The following is a 7,359-nucleotide window of genomic DNA, read 5'->3' on the forward strand; positions in this document are numbered from 1 at the left end:
TGTATCTTGTAAAAAACATCTTTGACATCAGCCCCAGTTCTTTTACTCATTTCAAACACACCATGTGCTCGAAAGGTTAATTCCAATGCCAGTGGACAATAAAGATATTCTAAGTAACTACAGACATTAGGAAAAACAGAAGCTGATAATTATTCCATTATGAAAATCAATTCTCCAAATAATCACCTACAGAGTGATAATAGAAAACAGTGTAAACTCTTGTAAAAAACACTTTTATTAGGATTGTGTTATCTTTATGGGTCCCAATGACACGTGTGTGTAACTGTATGAGTCTGAAACCGCTCGTCTTTGACCTGCGGAGGAAAAGAAAACATTAGATTTATTGACTTGGTACAAAACTCAAACATTTTGTACCGTGATACCAGAGTACGCATAGTTCACCTTTGATCCGGTTTTGCTGGTTTGAACACTTCCCATTACAAACGCCACCATTCCTGTCATCACAGATCGCCACATCACAGTGGACAAAGAGCTGCAGGGTACGAGCAGATATACACATGTTTATATGAACGAGTTTGACCATATGTGAAGCATGAGAGAACAGAAGTGTTGTTTAAAGTGTTAATTACCTGGCGACTCAAGTTATCTTCATCTTCAGCGAAGGCAAACATTTGGACCTCGAAGCGTTTGAAGTGAGACGGATACGGAACTCTGGCGTCCTCCCACACAGGATGGAAGACCACCTGGTGGGGGTCTACTGGGTTTGCACAGCTGGAAGAGAGAAGAGTTTACATTTTCACCATTTCCTGTCATTTTACAACAGACGACACCAGCGGCCAGGTTGGGTTACCCGTCGATGATGAGGTTCCATCTGGGTTTGGACGTCCTGTCGTCATTCAGCGTGGCCCAGCAGTTCTCCAGCTCCAGGGACACCCGGGGATTGGTGGACCTCATCAGCTCGATCTCAAAATACAGCGGCTGTTGTAAGTACTTGGCAATGGGGTAGTCCTCGCTTCTGTGGAACGAGCTGTAGGACTCGTCTGACGGAGGGGGAACAGAAAATGTTATTCTGAGTCTTCATTGTACGACTTGCTAACTCGATTTGATTTCAAGAGGCGCCAATGACTAAGTGGAATTACATTGCAGGACATCAGATAACTAATTTTGAAACATCCAATTGATACTTTACACCTTTCTCTATACCTTACTCTCCGAAAGTTGGGAGGGTAAAGACAAAATAGTTAATGTTGTAAAGCCAGGGTGAAAATGAGTGCACTCAGAACTTCTCACCCGAAGCGAGTCTCATCACCACCTGCAGCTCGCCCTTTGCGTTTTCAGCGTATGGTTCACTCCTGCGAGGTCTGGGGTGAAAGGCCACAGCGCGGGTTGTGTTGATGTCATAGTAACAAGAAATCTTTAACCTGGAGGAACGACAACCATGTGATCGACTTGTAAAAAAACATGAAGTTAGCAGTGGCTAAATTGATTTTTATAGACGATTGGTCTGGAGTTTAACTGTGATTCATGTCGTATTTAATTGACTTAATCACCACATTTTTAATAAGAAACTCTTCATAGATTAGGAAGATTGTCTCATCAGGGCTGCAACTACCAAGGTATTAGATAAATGCAGCAAATGCAAATTAGTGAAGCTGTGACTGAGGATTGTTGGGAAGAATTAACAAAGTTCTCCCGGAATTGTGTCCAATAAATAATGCGTTTCAGCCCATGTTTAAATGATAATTTTGAAAAATGCTAAAAAGACTTAGAATTGCAATGCACCTCCATTTCCTCAGTCTTATAACAAACCCGCCCACATTTGATGAGGGCATTGACTTTAACATCATGATGTGGAGTTTCAGATGGCACCGGCCACTCAGTTTGATACTGGAATCCATGAAGCCACATTTCTCATAAATTAAGTGAGACGCAAGTTATTATTTTAATGTACAGTAACTTTCAGACACTCACTCATACTCGGGCTCTTCTGTTTCTGATTCCTGTGAAGGTTGACGCTCATCCGGCAGAGAGATCTCATTTTCATACAGCATCACGTTGGAAAAAAACTACGAAATTGAAAGCAGAAATTTAGTCGTATTAGATCTTAATGTAGAACAATGTACAGCACTTCTACAGCGTTCTTCACCTTTCTGGTCGTCCCACACGAGTTCCCAGTGAAGATGAAGTAGGCGTGGCGGTCGTCGCTGTAGGAGGGACCACAGCTGGGGTCCGAGAGGGTGAGCTCACTGGGCTTCAGACTGGGAACCGACTCCAGCTTCACAGCCAGAACCGTGATGGTTCCATTAGGAAAACACTCTGGAGGAGAACGACGAGAACCGTTACTGTGAGTGTTTGAGCTTTGGCAAAAAAGAAGTGATGTATTTTCTCTTAAACGAACCAGTCAGTGTTAACGGGAATTTGCAGGATAAAGAGAATTCTTGAATGTTCCTGTTGGTTTCTGGATTCTTCAGCGTCACGTCCACTCTGCTCCTGATGGACGACGACTCCACAGCCTGAGCAGTTGTCAGAAGGCACAAGAACAACATTTTTTAAAGCTATGGACAGTATATCGAGGATTATAATCTTTGCACAACCATTACTGGATTCAGCTCGGACCTCAAACACGGCGTCAGCGGCTGAGAACGGCACGACCAAGCTGAAGTGTGTGTCGTTCTCTTTGAATCCGTACAGATCAGCCAGGCTGGGGGTCAACGTCTGGTTTCCCACGATGGTCTGAAAGTTGAAGCCCTCAGTTCCGTATTGCACGAGAACATAGAAGTTTTCATGATCACATCCACCGGAAACAGAGGGAGCAACTGGAGGAGGAGGAAGAAACTGATGTTACAGAAGAACGCATGCTGCTCACAAGGTTCAGGGAGGAGAGGATTTGACTAGTGTCTTTATTTGGTCACTTAATGTTTATTATTCCTTAGTTTATCTTTTATAAGTTGATATATAGCCTTATTATTATTATCTAATTATATTTTTTTACATTATATACACAATAAAGAGTGCAGGTAATCAACATATTTCTAGATATACAAGAAACAAGATAATTATTTATTAATGACTTAGAGAAGGGGTGAGATTAAATAGACTTCAGTCCTTTTCGAATATTTAGATTAAATCATTAATAGTTTGATTCTTTGTTACTCGTCACCATTTGTAAATATTATATTTTGAATGGATAAAGTTTTTAGTTTATAAATCAATTCCTCTCGTTCACGCTGTTTTGAATAAATCCATTAAGAGAACAGACCTATGTCAACTAATGTGGCCTCCAGATTAGCGGTGTGAGAAAATGGCGCAAACTCCGGCAGCACCAGCAGGCCCAAGGTCAGCTGAAGAGAAAACACTGTCGTCCCCTTTTCTTTCTGTTGGGGAGAAGATTATCAACCAAAAATATATTTAAAATAAAATTATATTCGTATTTCCCAAGCTGAGGTCTAAGCTCACAGTCGTTTGCTGTACGACAGGATCCGTGAAGGGCACGTCGAGGGTGAAGACTTTCAAGCTGCTGTTGGGGGACGTGTGCTCCAGGACGTTGAAGCCCCTGGCGCTGCAGTCTGTGACGGACAGAACCTCCGAGGGGAAGGTGACGTTCACCAGAGCCACGTCGGAGCCGAAGGGGCCGATCAGCACCTTGAAGATCTGCTCCTCCGGAACGGTCTCTGTGAGGGAGCCACACAAACAGGAATGAGGGCAGGTTGGACTTATTCTTCAAAACTCCATACACCTTAAAAACTCACTGTCGATAACTTGTGCAGGTCGAGGCAGCAACGGTGTGGCGATGGGAAACAGGACTTTGTATCTGGTGTCCTCGTGAGTGGTTTCCTCCGTCCAGAGCAGCTCCAGCATCGGCTCAATCACGTAAGAAGTCAGGTATCGATCGTCCTGAATGTGACTCTGCCAAAAAAAAAAAATAAGAGAAAAAGGGCATAAAACTCAAATTTAATGACGTGTCCCATTAAAAATAAATTACAGAAGCCATAGAAAGTTAACTGGAGCCAAAAAAGCATCGAGTGGAGGAATAAAGACATTAGATTAAAAATGAAAGCACTTTGTGATTTGAGGGGTGGAATTATTAAAACCTGATATTTTGAATGTTGAAAATATTAAATAAATTAATGTAAATGTTAGATGAAATAAGTGTGCAAATGATTAATAAAAATGTCTACAAATCCTGGAATGTCAAGAGACACAAATCAATAAATGTTGATTAAATAACTATAAAACTGTAAATGATTATTGAAATGGCCCTTTCGAAAATGCCTCTCCAGCACTGGGGTTCAGGTTTATAAAACCTATATCGTCTCCTGAACTGTTGGAGTTTGACATTTTGCATGAAAACAATATAAAACTCAATATTTAATCAAACTGTATTCAGAGAGACCTTAAAGTAGCCACCGGTGGCACCGACAGGAATTTCGAGGATGACATAAATGTTATTGACTGAGAGAGAGTATCGCCTGGCAGCCATCTCAGTGGCGTCCAGTCTCTCGCCATCGACGCCCACGTGCACCTCCGACAGTTTGAACTGCCCGGCGGAAACCAGCGGGTCGATGTGCCGGGGCAGGAACCAGGTGATCGAGTTGGGAGTGAAGTGAACACTGCCTGTAAACAAAAAAAAGGTACACGCACAACAAACAGATTTTAGATTCCAGGGTCATAAGGTCAAGTCCTACGCTCTCAAAATGTTGTCTTTACCCTCCACGGTCGGACAGGCAGCTGCTGCATTGATCCGAGTTGCCAGCCACTTCTTTTCAAAGATGGTGGAGGTCTGGAGCACAGTCATCGGTACGCCGGCTACCTGCAGGAAGAAATGAGAGTTAAAGTTGCAGAATATAGACAAACGCGGGAGAAAAGGAAAATCCAGTTACTGAGGATGGGGGTAATTCACGACAATGGGGGCCATTAATAAAATTAAGTCTACTGGGTTGATTTACTGTGCCAATTGGATGCAAGACAAAGTAAGTGATTTATAAAGGCAGCTTGGTCATATTGTTTAATCAGTGGGCTGAGGGTAATAACTCATCTGGTGCGCTGCTAGGTTTAAACCTTGTTCATGTAATGTAGTGGCCTGCGCTCCACTCACATTCCGGGTGTGCGTTTCAGACGCCGTGTGTGGGCCTCGCAGCACCAGCCTCGACGGAGTGCTCGCGACCCCGTAACCACTTCTCTGGGCCTCGGCCACCGTCATGACCTTCTCCTCGGGGGTGTAGAACACGATGGACGTGACCCTGAATCCGGCGTCCATGGGCTTTTTCTGTGTGTGAAGGGAAAGCCATTTAATACAGAAGAAAAGATGTTCCAGAATATATATTTTTATTTTTCAAAAAAATTATTTTTTCTAACCTCTGCACCTCGTCGGGGATCAAGCTTTGGGTTGACCCCTAGGAGAGGATGTGCAGGCACAGCATAGTCGTCTGGAGCCGCCCTTTTCACGGACACCTAGAGAGGAGGAGGCCACTTTAGAAATGATCATCCATCTCTCCCCTCGTTTCTACAGTGGCATCAAATGTGGTAGCCTTGATGCTAACACAGGTCATAAAGCTGCTTATCATATAGACTGGCACTTGACCCCTAACTGACTAGGAGTCCTGCAGAGTTCACTTGCCTCCATGTAGTTACGCTCACACACTATTTCCCTGGAGCTCCAGGCGGCGTAGCGGCAGGTTTCGGCCACCTGGTGCAGCTCGTCCTCGGCCATCCGGTTCCCCTTCAGGCGAAGATTTAACGTCGTGGTGAATGCGTCGTCCTGCAGAAAAACGACAGGAAGACAACTCAAAACCTAGTTAAAGACACAATCGGTGCTGCTGCTCGACAAAAAACACAACATCTCCAGTTGTTCTTTACCACATTGTGAACAAAGCAGTTGTGCAGGGAGACGTAAATCACGGCGTTCCCCTGCTGGTCCGTCTTCATGCTGAAGCCACACTGAGACGCCAGGCGTGGTGTGAGAAGGATGCTAGAGTTATCTGAGGTTGAGGGGGGAAAAGAGAGGGAAGTTTACAAATAGTGAGTTTTAAAAGTTGAAAAGAATAAATTCAGAAATGTCGACTTACTTATGACGACAGCGACTTCCAGAAGTTTCCCTCCAAGTGGACCAACATCCACACGCAGGAGGTTCCCCAGACATTTAGAGCTGATATCTGGGATTAAACAGGTTTCCATTCAGTAGAGTTTAAAGAACTAAATTCACTGGTTTAATTGACCAGAAAAACAACTAAAAACATACTTATAGGTGGTTTCTTTTGAGCTTCTATGTTCACAGCAGCTATCAGGAGAATGAACCACCTGAAAGACATCGAATCATTTGCAGTGTTAAATCAAATCTGGAGCCATGAACAAGGGAAACTTGACAAGAAACCAAAACTACAAACCCCAATCCGTATAAACAGGCCATGGCAGTAGAGGTGGAACACCTGTAACCACAGAGCTCTGGTTTTTCTGCAGATTTGAATGAAGTCTACTGGGGAAATAAAGTCTGTGGGCGGGAGGGGGAGGTTCCTGTTCAACACAGGTGGATCCTATCAACGGCTGATGGAGGTGATGTGAGGCCGGGTGGTGTCGAGCTCAACTCTACTTTAAACTTTGTCTGTTTTGGAGAGGCCACATTCCTCTATTTACACACATAGTCCGTGGTTTACGTCTATTTTGTTGATTTAGTTTTATGATTAACTTTATTTGGTGTCTAAACATTAAGAGCTACAATGTGCAGGTGTAGAAACACTCTACTATATTGTATAATAAAAATAGAAATATGCATACACGTACACATGTATACACATCAAATAAAATACATCAGACTCAAAACTGTGAGAAATAATTAATAATAATGATAAATGTATTTCTACAAGCAAATTAAATTAATTAATTAAAAAAAGAACAGGAATTATAAGGTCAGCAAAGGCTTTCAGGGCCACATCTTTGATCTATTATACAAATACAGATAAATAAAATCTAAAATAATTAGTAGATTTTGTTTTATTTTCTTCCACTCAGTCTTTATTGTTTTATTCGTTTTATCTTACTTTATTATGACAGTACAAAGAGTAAATTCAGAGAAGGATCCACCATTTTTTGGTCTTCAGCAGTTTGTACTGGATCCCAGGTGGAGTTAGGAAGCTCCATAGAAAACAAGTGTAGGAAGGTCTCTGAGGACACAATGACTTTCTTGGAGACGGAGCAAGAAGACACAACGATGGTTTGACGAGCCAGGGAGATTGTATTTCTCACATTTTTTACAAGGACAGTTCGGATTTGGTTCTGCTGCTGCTTAAGACATCATCCATCTCCAAAAATAAAATAAAAAATATGTCTTTTACGTTGCAAACTTCAGCAGAGCAAACATATTTATTTGAATTATGACATTTATGGAATAAACAGTGGAACAAG

The 7,359-nt window shown here is 42.6% G+C and overlaps 1 pseudogene; it reads right to left on the reverse strand.

Moving 5' to 3' along the window:
• Nucleotides 1–237: 237 nt before the first annotated feature.
• LOC133024856 (uncharacterized) lies at nt 238–6,367 on the reverse strand (annotated as a pseudogene).
• Between the last annotated feature and the right edge of the window lie 992 nt (nt 6,368–7,359).

Source organism: Limanda limanda, chromosome 18 (assembly GCF_963576545.1).
Source record: "Limanda limanda chromosome 18, fLimLim1.1, whole genome shotgun sequence".
Lineage (NCBI taxonomy): Eukaryota > Metazoa > Chordata > Actinopteri > Pleuronectiformes > Pleuronectidae > Limanda > Limanda limanda.